Here is a 14355-nt window from a genome sequence, read left to right as displayed (position 1 = left end):
CCTGCCATGGGTCATCTGCCTCGCAAAAGTCTTAAATCAGTTTAAAGCTGAAAACATTAATGAAACTGTGAACCATAAATCCACTTCTATTGATATTTGCTTGCTGTGTTGTTGCTGTAAACACTCTTCTCATTCAAGAAGTCTTACATTTAACCCATGCCTTGCACCATTATCTTGGATGCACGGGCAGGAGAAAGCAGGAGGACATGAGCCAAAAGAGGACACCAGGAAAGCTTGAGCAGTGGCTGCTTGCATTTTTCAGAGGAACAAGCATGTTTCCGTGTTTCTTTTAAAACACCTCACCATCACCCTCATGTGAAGCTCTCCAAGGAAGACGCAACTGCTGAGAGAAGCCAGGCAGACATAGCGGCACCATTTCATAGGAAACATGAACTCTGTGACTTGCTGGAAGGTTGTTTGGTGTCCTGCATGAACCCAGCAGCATGTGCGTAGGCTCTGCCCGTGTTGTAAAACTGAGAAGCTGCCCTATTCTTAGAACATTACAGCTGGTCTGTAAACCATTGATCTATATTGTCTAGCACAATTATCACGGGTTGGGTGGCCCCCATGTTCCTCAGCAGTTAAGTAACCTGTGTAATCAAGTCAAGATTTAAATTCTCTCACAATCTTTTTAAAACATCATATGAAAAAAGAAAATGCATGCACAGATTTGAAGCACGCACGTACACACAAAAAACCTCAACCCATGACTCCTTGCCCAGCACTTATACGAGAACAGCAAAGGAAGTGTTTCTAAGCCTCTCCCCTTTTTTATGACCATTATACAACAAGATAATTAAGTTCAGCTGAGGTCATCATTCCTTCACTGAGTTCCCAGTCCTGACAATAGAAACCTGTGTCTGATATGTGGTTCACAGAAAGATTTTAAACCTTGTTTCTACCAACCACTACTGTTATAAAACTCCTCTAATCTGTGTTGGCTGCTCATTTTTCTTGACCTTTGGAGGCTGTAACTTTTTTCCTTGCAAGACTGAATTTTGAGACTCCCAAGCAAGCAGACGTATGTTACTGTATAGTTCAAATAACTTAGGATCGATAATTAAATGCAAGACAAGCTCTAACCACACCAGTTGCAAGCTTAGTCTTAACTATGTTTTCCCAGACATTACATTGCTGAGTTCTACCACCATAAAGGATTCCTTAAAGGTCTGGACTATTTGAAGTTGCAGAGCAAGAGGAATTGAAAAAGAGGGATAAAATACATAGAGGAGAACAACACACCAACCTCCTATTTAGAAGGACAACAAGTCGAGTCAGGTACAGTGAATTACAGAGACCTAAATCACCACTGTGCTTAAAACTGCCATCACAGACTTCCCCTTACAAGCATGTGGGCAGCCATATCATCAGATGTGGAATTCTGGTTCTCAGCTACCGGGAGGATTAATGCCAAAAAAACAAGCCTGCAAAGTAGGTCACTGAGTCGTCACCTGCTGCTCCCAGAGCCACAACAGGCATGCTCTCGGTGGCTTTGATTTCATGTTAGTTTGGCACTTGCAACTATTTCATTATTTTAAATAACTCTCCAAAATTCTACACAGAGTTTACTTCTCCAACATGTTCATTTTAGTCTGTGAATTCAGGTGCACAACAAATGGCCCCCAGTTTTGAGTTGATTAGCAGAAGAGCCTTAATTAAAATGCCAGTTAAAATGATAGTGCAATTACAGGAACATAAGCATCGACAATTTTCTCTGAGTAATGGGGATTTACAGCTAAAGGTAATGATTACATTTCTGCAAAAAATATCCTTTATTTTGAACTACTGCCACCCAGCAAAGCACTTGCAATGCATAAATTAGAGTCCCCCAGAAAACAACATTCTGGACAAATAGTTATTCTAGTGGCATATAGAGCTCTGAGTGGATATGTTGCTTCCCCACTTTGTGAAATTTAAGAAAAATACCACTATAGACAATGGGCCACAAATAGAGCTTAGATTTTTCTGTTCCATTAACATTGCCTCCTTTAATGCATACTATTTGTGTCAAGATAAGATCTTACTTAATTTTCAGTAGGCATTTATACAGCCCACCAAGTAACAATAATGATACAGAAGAAATACTGATACAGATTGCAAATTAAGAACTCTGTATTGCTTCCTATCTGTGCAGTTGTTTGCAATACTTCTGTAACCTTAGCTGGTCTTTAACCAACACTGATATATCCAACGCATCGCCGTGCAATGACCAACTGAGTTAGCGACTCCTGACACTTCAGATGCGTTGCTGTTCAAGCAGTGAGTTGCAAAAGGCATTGCACGACCTGCGTGAAACCCAGAGCGCACCAGCCCTTTGACTGCTGGCCTTGGCAGGGTGCCCCGCACTGCTGCTCACGCTCCCAGCAGCCCTTCTCCCTCGGCCGCCCTCTCAAAGCTGCACAGGTGTTGTTATGCTCCCCAGATGTTGCCGGTACCCATCTGCATGACAAATTGATCTTGAAAGAGCATCCACAGGCTAGAACTTGGGCCTGCCAACGTCATTTTCTAACTTCAGGTGCGCATAGCCTGGTTCACTGAGAGAATGCTTTCATTTCAGACTGTGTCATTGCAGCTTTTCACACTGCGCACTGCAGTAATGCTAATGATAAAAGTGACACATCTTCCTTAGCACCAGCATTAAAAATCTGTGTCGGTGCCCCAGGTTGAAAATAAATGAATAAACAGATAAACATTGAAACAAAATTCCTAAAACCATCCATGAATTTGCTTAAGCTCAGCAGTGCTGGGAGAAGGGAGAACCTGGCACATTCTGGAGTCCAACATTAGGGCCAGTCTCCAGTAACAGTGCTATTTATTGAATTGGGATTGCAGAAAGCTAACTTGATGGTAACCTACTAATTTAAAAAAAAAAAAAAAAAGTATGTGGCTACAGCTACTGCGCTATTGCCACCTACAGGTATTCTTCTCTTCCTTAATTATGAAAAATAATGCAGGGAAACTTGCTGTCCTTGCACTTTATTCTGAAAAACTCACTTGTTACCATGCAATTCTATGATGATGCATCATCAACTCTCCTGCTACAAGCTACAACTGAACATCTACTGTGAGATTCAGTAAATTGCTACTCACCCAAATGAGGAAACATTGAAAAATTCAGTGGAAGAATGGCTAAAATTAAAACTTATGTTTTGTTAGAGAAAAAAAAAAAAAGCCTCGCTCTGTATTTGTAGTGATCAGACACCATCGCTATTCAGGTAACTTCTGCAGGCAGGCAGGAGAAGCCCGGAGAGGACACGGGCTGCAGCACCCCACTTGCAGCAAGGCATGCCAAGGGGCTGGTCAGGCTGGGGCTGCAGAAATCCTAAAAGTGAAGCTAGCTGGAGGCTCTGCCGAATGAGGAATTGGTGGTTTGGTTATCTTCATGCCACAGCTCAGAACACAAAGTGCACAGCAAGGATGTGGTTGCTGTTCTGCCTTTCTTTGCTGCCCTGTGTAAGAGGAGGAACAACAACCTGCCTCAGTCTAAGAGAACATATACTTGCAGGTGGTGAGCAAGCTCTGTAATCTTGGAGCTTTTTCGTCTTCAGTTGGAAATCTTTCTTCTTTTTCTTTTTTCATTAAAAAAAAAGTAGCTTAATCATAGTTTGTATAGTACTTGGTGCTCAGACCAATCATTGTCTATGAATAAGTCAATCAGAAAGATTTCCAAACAAAGTACTTAAGCTTATTTGAATCCCTATTTTAGTTACCTGCACTGTCATTTCCAGATACGCCTGGTATTTGCAAATATCACTGGAAAAATAAAAGTTGTGAGTGCTGGCTATTTTGAGAAAGGCTGAGGAAACCAAAATATCAGCAAAACAATATAGTCAGAGTAATAAAGTAAAATGCTTCTGGCACATATTGGTCTTATCGTTAAGCACAGTACTGAACATGTTGAGAGCACAGAGACACCAGGGCACGTGAGGATGGGCATGACAACAGGTACAGAAGGGCTTGCAAAACTGAAGAGTATAGCTGTCTTTTTTTAGAAAGCCACTTTTAAAAACATTTTTTCCCTGAACAAAAGGATCTGATTTTAACAGGATTTCCCAGTTTGACACCAAGGGATGGGTGCCAGTACTGACTGACAGATGCGTGTTGCTGTTTGGAAAGGTGGACACCCAGCACAGCTACAGATTCCTCTTTCCTACAGCTGCCCCACACCATATTAATATTCTGTATGTTCACAACATTACCAGCAGAGCTAAAACACTGTGACTAACACCTCAGCCATTGCTGAGGCTTGTAATTATTTCAGAGTCAGAGAGCCATGACATACCTCTTCTGAAAACAAAATTAGTTAACATATGCATGTATACAGCATACAAATGATGTTGATATCTCTCCGTCTTTCATGTTAATGAATCATTCTGATCCAAATGCAGATATTTTGGCATGCCTTTTGTCATGTTTGTGTGCATAAAAAGAATTATGAGCTGATGAATGAAACACAACCACCACTTAAATACAACATGCTGGATAATCCGAATTGGATGTGAAGCTCCATGCAACAAGGTACAAAATAGATGTCTGCTACTACACTGGACATCCGCAAAGCAATACCAATTCAGCAGAGAAGTAGGCTTACGCTACACAAATTACAGAAATTCCCTGCTACAAGCCCATGTTTCTCAGTGCTCTATTTCAAGTTAAATGGCCAAGCTTTAAATTCACCAGTACTAGATTCACCCTTTACTAGATTTCATAGAGGTAGGGGAAAAACTTTCATTTTCCTCATTTTCTCATTCCTTCATTCAACACCATTTTGTGCAAAACTTGAGTTCTAGCTCTCTCTCTTCTCTGTGTAGGGTCTTTCCACAGCAAAATAGAAAACAGGTTATTTTTAAATAATAGAATTAGGAAATAAAAAACAGGAAAAATGATACATGTAAGCATCATCCTTGAAACAATTACCTCTGCTTTTGTAATTGACTGGATTTCAACCTGATGAAACTTTTTTTTGCTTTTGTTGTTGCATATACTTATGAGATTCTGGTGTTTTATTAGAAGGGAAAGAACAAAAAGTTTTATAACGAACTAATATATTCTAGGAATATATACTAGGAAAATTCTGATTTCACTCAAGTAAAATGAGAGTTTTGCCTCTGACTTAAGCTGTGCTTTTACCCACATTCTCTAGTACTGTAGTGGGGATGTTGCTTATCATTTAGTCACATAAAATCTTACCAACATGGCTTTTGTCAACATGAAAGGAAAGTAGAAGTGCTGTTAAAATTTACATTAACCTGAAACAGTTTCACTTCCATGTTTGTTCAAAAATAAAAGACATTTAGCCTTTAAAATAAAACCCTTTTAATTATAACTGTGAACCAGAAACAGTACTCATTCTTGGAGCATGCAACTTTTTTGATCAAGAACATTTTTTGGAGACTGTATTAGTGGTGTGCGAATTATTACATGGAATTACAGTCTTTTAGATACAACACTGCACAAGTCTAAGTGATTTAGGAGCTTCAGTCCTACCATCAAAATATCTCAGGAATTTAAGGACTGGATTCATAAAGATTCTCAAGTACAAAGCCCTCTGGAAGTATCTGTTTAATTCATTGGGCATTAAGGCTCTGGCTCATTAGTAGATTGAGCTCAGCTTAGGGAAGCTTAGAAGAATTTTCTGCCCTAACCATCTGCCCATTTTAGATGCTTCTCTCCCTCGTGGCAAAACTAGCTCAGCGTCTGGTGAGGGAGATGCCCTATGGGTCTGGTGTATTCATGCAAACTGATGACAGTCTGGGTCTTTCCCAGTGCATCCAGCTACGATTTAAGCAGATCAATGATTGCTGTATGATTAGCTGAGCAATCCTCACAGCAGGGGCAGGAATCTCTGAAACAGGGCGGAGTGAAATGTTCGGGGCCAGGGGCAGTACCACAGCCTTAGCATAAGCTGCCCCTTTGGAGAGCAAAGGCCTCAGGGGCGCTCAGATAGGAGCCGGAGTTCAACTGCAATTAACAGGGACCTACTCCTCCTAGTATCTAAGTAATTGTTAAAGATGAGAATTAATAACAGCTGAAGAAAAGTTACCTTTATCTCGTTGGCCAATGCAGACATGACCTGTACTTCTAAACCACAGCTGTTTGTTTCACAGCAGGCCATTTTTCTCTCTGCTTGCTAAGCTGCTAGCAGATTCCTTGACATTTTGGAGGAGAGATCAATCTGGATTTAATAAAGTGATCAAGAGGAAAGAGGTTAGAATTCTTTATCTAAAAAGTCTGCCAAATCAACGGCATTGTGCAGACTGACATCATGATGGGCAGTAGCTTATTGATTCAGCAGCCATTTGTTAATCGGGGTGACATAAAGCAGCTCCTGTCTGGCGTGCCATAGAATTATACCGTGTGCACATGGCCAAATGGTACTGCAGATCCAGCGCAGTGTCCTTTCCAGATTCCTCCCAGTTAGAAGCTCAAGGGTGGAAAATTTTAAAGTGATGTTTAACGAAGGGGTGAGGGGACTTATACAGGTTTATTTTCAACTGAGGACACAGAAATTCTTGTTTGATTTACATGTACAGCTGGCAGGACTAACAACAACACAAAGATATTTAGGTTTGGGAGTTTTTAGCTTTCCAGTCAGAACTACTAAATTTGACTAGCATCAGATCTAAATGTATAGATTTTTGGCTTCTTGTTTTCCAGTTACTGTGAATCACAGAATCATAGCATCGCAGAACATCCTGAGTTGGAAGGAACCCACAAGGACCATCGAGTCCAACTCCTGGCTCCACAACGGACCACCCAAAAATCAGACCATGTGTCTGAGAGCATTGTCCAAACGCTTCTTGAAGTCTGTCAGGCTCGGTGCCATGACCACTTCCCTGGGCAGCCTGTCCCGGTGCCTGACCACCCTCTCATTGAAAAACCTTTCCCTAACCCCCAGCCTGACCATCCCCTGGCCCAGCTCCGTGCCGTGAGGGAGCTGCAGGCCGCCATGAGGCCTTCCCTCAGTCTCTTGTTCTCCAGGCTAAATGAATCAAAGTTTTGAAGTGAAGTTGTCTTTCCTTTGTCTCTCTCACTCTCTGACACACGTGTACCATTCCCGTTTCCCCACTAAGACAAACTTCAAAGTGCTGAGTATTCATACATTTAGCTCCAGGAGCATCCAATTCATTCCTTTTCCTCCCAGGCCCGAGGGTGCGGCAGGCACACCACGTTCGGTGGCTCAGCCTGGGCTGCGGCCGGAGCCACGCGGGGCACCCCGGGCACCCACCTCAGGCTGTGTGTGCTGAGAGCAGCCTCCGGCTCCGGAGCAGAGTAGGGGGCTCTGCCACATGCCTACGGCTCAGAAATGGGACACGCTCATGGCTGTGCTTCAGAATGACCTAATAAGTGCAATTGGATTTTTCAAGGTGATCTTTTCTTTTTTTTTTTTTTTTCCTCCCCACAGGTAATTTACCTTGGGGAAATTAAAACAGCCCCTGGGTACTGTAAAAACACGTGTCCTGTGGCAGAAACTTCAGCCAGCAGGCACTCAGGCTGAACTGAAGAAAACCGGCAGAAGGATGACAGAGATTAAGCCAAGCTGCCCTCTGCCTGCCTTCAGGAAACCCAGGCCGAGGGCTGCGCTGCTTCTGCAGTTAGCCAGGGGATGCTGGTAACCCAAGGCTCCATGCGAAGCCCAGTAAGCACAAGGGGAAAATCTGATTTCAAAGTGCTCTGGGTAAAGCTCTCTGGTTTAGAAGGCAAGCTCAGCCACAGCACCTGGAAGGGTATGAGTGAGAATACACCATGCACCCAGAGCAAGAACCAAGCCGGTAGAGACAGGATTCCAGCACAGCATAACCAGTGCTGAAACAAATCCCAGGTACATGCAAGGAGAAGAAAATGGGAAACTGCTGAAAACTGTTTCTAAGATAATGTGTTCCCTCTGTGACCCCTTGAAAATGAATTTGTGCTGAACAAGTAACTGGGTTCACCAGACTACAGGATCATCAATCACTCATTGCTCTAAGTAACTGAATACTTACAGGGAATTAAATTTATAAGAAAACACAATATATCTGTATTTTCTAAAGCCTAATGACACTCACAGTGGAGTACATTGAGAATTTTTTAATTTAGAATCTGAAAAGGGTTTTGTGGAAACATCTTCTAAAACTGTGTATTTGAACCACAGAGTTATAGAAGCATAGAGTCAGTTAGGTTGGAAAAGACTTCTAGGATCATCTGGTCCAACCTTTAACCTAGCATTGCCAAGTCCACCATTAAACCACATCTCTGAGCTCTACATCTACACATTTTTTTAAGACCACCAGGAATGGTGACTCAACCTCTTTCCTGGGCAGCCAGTTCCAATACTTCACAATCCTTTCACTGAAGAAATTTTTCCTAATATCCAACCCAAACTTCCCCTGGTGCAACTTAAGGTCATTTCCTCTTGTCTTATCACTTGGTGCTTGGGAGAAGACATGATTACCACCTTGCTATAGCCTCCTTTAAGGTAATTGTAGAGAGCAATAAGGTCTGCCCTGAGCCTCCTCTTCTCCAGACTAAAAAACCTCAGCTCCCTCAGCCACTCCTCAAGACTTGTTCTCTAGACGCTTCACCAGCTTTGCAGCCCTTCTCTGGACACGTTCCAGGGCCTCGATGTCCTTCTTGTAGTGAGGGGCCCAAAGCTGAACACAGTACTCGAGGTGCAGCCTCACCAGAGCAGAGTACAGAGACAATCACTTCCCTAGTCCTGCTGGCCACACTATTTCTGATACAAGCCAGGATGCTGTTGGCCTTCTTGGCCACCTGAGCACACTGCTGGCTCATATTCAGCCGGCTATCGACCTATACCCCCAGGTCCCTTTCTGCCAGGCAGCTTTCCAGCCACTCTTCCCCCAGCCTGTAGCACTGCATGGGGTTGTTGTGCCCCAGGTGCAGGACCCGGCACTTGGCCTTGCTGAACCTCACACAGTTGGCCTCGGCCCATCGGTCTGGCCTATCCAGATCCCTCTGCAGAGCCCTCCTGCCGTCATACAGATCAGCACTCATGCCTATCTTGGTGTCATCTGCAAACCTACTGAGGGTGCACTCAATCCCCTGCCCTCTGGAAGTCCAGTTCTGCTAACCCCCCTCCTTATTTCCCCAGGAATCAAAAACTCTATTAATTCATGATTGCTATGCCCAAGATGGCCTCCAGCCTTCACTCACATCATCCACAAGTCCTTCTCTGTCAACAAGCAAAAGGTCCAGCAGGGTACCATCCCTAGTTGGCTCACCCACCAGCTGTGTCAGGAAGTTACCTTCCACACAATCCAGAAACCTCCTAGACTGTTTCCTCTCTGCTGTGTTGTATTTTCAGCAGACATCTGGCACGTTGAAGTCCTCCATGAGAACAAGGGCTGGTGATTGTGAGACTTCTCCCAAATGCTTATAGAATATTTTGCCTGCCTCTTCAGCCTGTTTGGGTGATCTATAACTACACCAGGACATCTGCCTCACTGGCCTTCCCCCTGATTCTTACTCATAAGCACTCAAGCCTGTCATCACCATTGTTCAGCTCTAGACAACCCAAACACTCCCTAACATACAGGGCGACCCCCCCCGCCTCTCCTTCCTAACCTATCCCTTCTGAAGAGTTTGTAGCCATCCACTGCAGCACTCCAGTCATGGAAAGTAGCAGCAAGATGCATTAGGAAATAGTAAGGCATGAAATTGCCTCATAAAGACAATCACTTTTGAGAAACACGGTAATAAGCATCACAGTGAAATTACAGATAATGATTGGTATTCTTGTGCTACTTCACACAGCCTGCTCTGACACTTGTGCTGAGCAAATGAGTAATGAACTTGACTCCAGCTACTGAAACAAAGAAGAAAGAAAATACTGTGTTATCCTAGTTTGTTTTTCTTTGGTACGTGCAGAGACGAAGCATGTGCCATTTTTGGATATACCTGAAACTGGTACCTTCTTTGGAGAAAGGCTCTCTGCAACCTGCAGCTTTGCGATACTCCTGACTGACCATTGCATCTTGCTTCTACCACTCCAAACAGCACCCTGCTGAGTTTGGCACATAGTGATTTTTTTTTTTAACTTGCAACCCTACTTTCTGAATAGGACTCTTACCCCTCAACTGCTTGAAATGGGACAATCATCCCATTAAACAAAATGAGGATTTAATGCACACCAGTGTGCAAAGATGTTCTGGAAGAGGTCTGGGAACACCTGAGCTACTTCCTCAACTGAGTCAGATGAGGCTGAACTCAAGTTGCTGTCAAGAGCTTGTAAGTGGATCAGATGGAAGCAAATGGCAAGTTACACACAGTTATGGCTGGAAAAAATATTCTCTATGTACAGGTTAGAATAAAAGCTTGACTTGGTTTAATTTGGGACAGTGGAGTTTTAATGTCAGGAAGTACAGTTAAATAATGCTAATTAGCCATTAACGTGCACTCTACAACTGCAAAGAGCTCTTCAGTAGTTAGATACAGGGAGTCATTCTACACAATATCCTTGTGTCGTATGCATTAGTCTCATTTTTGGTGGTGGAGATTGAGGTCTTCAGATGAGATACCCCAAATTACAGTCAATTATCTTATTGGCAGATGGTTTACCAATAAGCATGTGATGAGCCAATGAAAAAATTCAGGTGCAATTCTTTGAGTCTGTGACCTGGGCTCATCTTGTAAAAAAAAAAAAAAAAAAGGTGTGTAAAAAAAAAGTGTAATCTGAATTGTTAAATTGTCTGTTCTCACCAGCTTGACAATTGCCAGGATTCTTTGAATTAGGTATGGGGACAGGGAGGAACACAGTCCTTCACCTGCACGCAGTTAACACAGTCTCTTCCCCAATCCTTCATTTGATGAAGATCATAGAGGAGCATCTGCTATTCTACCAAAATAATCAGCTTCAAGAAAGGTTGTTTGCACTTTACATAAGCAAATCAAATACAAAAGGAAAAATGACTAATCGCTGTTCCATTAAAAAAGAAAAAAAAAAAAAACAGCTACATAAATGTCATCAGTTATATATAATTTTAAGTAAAACTTAGAAAATAAAATTTTTGCAAACTAAAGCTCAGAAAAGTCAAGGACCTGTCTCATAACCAGTGCACCTCAGAATACAGAATGCTAACACATTCAAGACAGTTTGGCACATCTAAAGCAATCCAATAAAAAAAAAAAATAAAAAAATGGGGGGATCTTCAATACTTTAAAATATCCAGAAAAGTCAGGTCCTGTTCTTACCAGCCTTGGCAGCCAGTGACTACTGAGCTCCACAGAGGTTTGAGAACAAAGATAAGTTTGCCAGCCACTTTCAAAAAAACCCATGTCAATTTTAACATCAAAAATAACGTTACCTGTAGCAGGTTTGGTTCCTGGTTTTATCTAAAGGTATCTCATTTTTTTTTGAGAAAAAGCTGGCTTCCTTCAGCCCAACAGACCTCCCATTGTTTTGCCAAATTCTCCCATTTTTGCTCTGAATTTTCTCTAGTCTTCTGAAATCAGATTATCTTCTCCACGCTACAGGATTCATACGGGGGTCAGTGAGAAATACATATAATTTACCACTTAGATATTCCTCTACGCGTACACCAAATATGATACCTACTGCAAATCTCAGCACAGGTCCAGATCTTCTCAGTTCCTTCATAACATTAAAGCTGTCATTGCCTTAGCCTTCAAATTCTTAAAAAAAGGCAATTTCTTGCACGTCTGACCAAAGGCATCTGGTGGAACTGAAGCAGGAGAGCTCAATGAGCTGCCTCTTCCTCTCACTCCCTCTTTGCACGCTGAGTGTGGTTCGTGCCTCCTGCCCTGGGCATCCTTCCGTCTAGCCTACCCACTTCCATAAGAGCCACGCAGAGCCTGGTTGTTAGCACGCAGACTGCCGACGGAGAGCCACAGGAGCAGCACATACATAGTGTACAAGCAAGAGGGCTGATACGAAGCGAAAGTGTCGCTGGGGGTGGGGAGATCAAACTTTCTGTACGGTCAACACATCTTGCTTTAAATATTCATTTCTCAACTTCCCCCAGTTCCAGAAGAGAGGCTGCGGACTCCACAGGGCTGGATGGATCAAGGAGCATGTGTACTTCATAACCAAAATGACTACGCTACCAGATACTTGGCTGCTTTTTTGTTTGTTTGTATGGTTGGCTTTTTAAATACGTATCACCATCTTTTAGATTGGTTGATTAAAAAGAGTATATCTGAGTCCTGCGTGCAAAGCTGACACCTTTCACTTGCTCACATCCAGAAAAAGGATGTGAGACTAATACAAATACTGAAAGGAAATGGTTTGATCACAGACGTGTTATTTTGGCCACTGCCTTCAGATTTCCCACAGGGTGGGAACACCCCACACAGCGTAAGACTACAGAGAAGAGTTTCAGCAATGAGTCAGGCTAAGTAACTCAACAAGGTAATACTGTCTGGATCCTCTAGGACTAGATCTAGACTGCAGTTTATCAACAAAGGCTGTAACAGAGTTCTTGCACATAATTACACTGCTGCGTTTCTAATATATCCCATTCCTCATCCTTTGTATAATGACTTCTCAGCAGAACACAGGCAGCTCCCAAAACGTGCGTCACAAAACGATGCACAAATCTTCCTTAGGATAAAATAATCAGCTTTTTGGATCAGAGGAGCACATTAACAACTTATTTAAATCATGGTAGGAAAAAACAATTTAAACTGTGATGCCAACAGGTAGAAATTTAGGAGGATAATCACTTTTTGCTTTATTTCTGTAAAATACAAGAGTAATTTCTGTCTTGACATTTTCTCTAATCATTCTCCTATTTTGCCACCGCATAAGAATTACCCACGGTTAACAGACCTTCTGTTTTGAGTTTCTTACTGGAGGCAGCTACAAAATCTTAAGGGATCAGCATGGGCAACTGCAAACCCCTATTGCTAATTTTAGGATTTATTCTTGTGCCCTTGTAGCGCAGGCTGCAGTCACTTTGACAAACAGTTGGAAAGCAGCTCTGAATGCAGTAAGGAGCTCTGTCTTGTAAACACTGTTTTTCTTCCATTGCACAGTTGTCTATGAACAAGTAAATCCCTGCACTCACTACCAAAGAGTAAATTCAGGTATCACTTTCTTTTCTTTTCGTCAAGGGCAGATTAACATTGCACTGTTGACCTTCCCTACACCAAGAGTGGGATTTCTCATGGCACGTAACTCAAAAGAAGTAGGCAAAGAGCATCTCTCTCTACAATACTGCTGCGCATGGGCCAAGTAATCAATTTTTGACAGGGACTGAGTACAGCTGAGGAAGAGGTATCCTCAGCTCCTCATCCATATGCAGCTAACAATTCAGAAGACAAGGGCAAGCAGTGGCTAGGATCCTGCAGAACCCTTCAAAGGAGACCACGCTCTTGCTCTGTGGTTCCTTATTGTCATTTACTCATCAGCCGCTCCTGGCTTGTGTCCTGCCACAATAACAAGCCTCAGCCTCATGGGGAAAAGAAAACCCAGGCTTCAAAAAAACAATATACTGTAACTTTGGTCTCCTCTTGTCCCAGAGGGTTTTTGGGTCGGCAGGCACTGACCCCTTGATGTCCCTGGGAGAAGCGTGCACATCCTCAGCAGGCTCATAAGCAGATCCTGGCAAGGGCTCTGTTGTCCTGTGGCAGCCCTGTCAACATCCATGATTTTAGCCAAATTTCCTGACATCTAGAGTTTCCCAAAGCTCCCAATCCCAGAATGATAAAACTCCATGAGATTCTCAGCTTTCCTATTTTTTAATAGTGCAAATTTGTGATTACAAAGAGAAGCTAAAAATCTGTCAGGAGTGCCACCTGACAACTCATAAAACAGATGGCAAAGAAAAAAAGTCACTACCTGTAATCTCATTGCTTTGGGAGGTCTGACTCATGGCTGCTCAGTACAGGAGTTGGCAGGGGGGACGTAGTACAGCTAAACACCGCCTCAAACAGTTGTGGATCCTGCCCCCAAAATCTGATGTAGCAAAAAATTTCATTAATATCGTGGAGCGTCTTGGCTGAAACAATTCACCGAAGTTACAAGTCCAGCTAAGCCAGGAGCTGGGCTCCTTCTACAGCAGCCCAAGGAGATCGTTGTCTCAGCACTCGCTGAAAACGAACAACAAATGAGGCTTTTCAAAAGCAAAACTACTTGATTGCTTTCATATTTTCTGACTCTGGTTCTGTGAAAAGAAATCACTGCAGCTGAAAAACTGAGCAATTTGGCACGGCCAAGCCCTAAGATGCAATTAGTCACAGACATTGTTGCAACTGCTTGCAGGGCTCCCCAGCACTCCCTTGCCTCCAGCAATTGGATAGTAACAACTTGCATAAAAATGGATTTAGAAAATTCATTAGTAACAGTGCAAGTTAATTGTGGCATTAGTACAGTTCAGCGTTAACCTTCCTATT

The 14355-nt window shown here is 42.8% G+C and overlaps 1 protein-coding gene across 2 annotated transcripts in view; it reads right to left on the bottom strand.

Annotated features, from left to right (window-relative positions):
• TMCC3 (transmembrane and coiled-coil domain family 3) overlaps window positions 1–14355 on the bottom strand; it is a 141405-nt gene that overhangs the window by 64318 nt on the left and 62732 nt on the right. The window lies entirely within an intron of this gene.

Source organism: Anser anser, assembly GCF_964211835.1.
Source record: "Anser anser genome assembly, chromosome: 1".
Lineage (NCBI taxonomy): Eukaryota > Metazoa > Chordata > Aves > Anseriformes > Anatidae > Anser > Anser anser.
The sequence above is the reverse complement of the archived record's forward strand: the minus strand, read 5'-3'. Positions and strand labels throughout refer to the sequence as shown.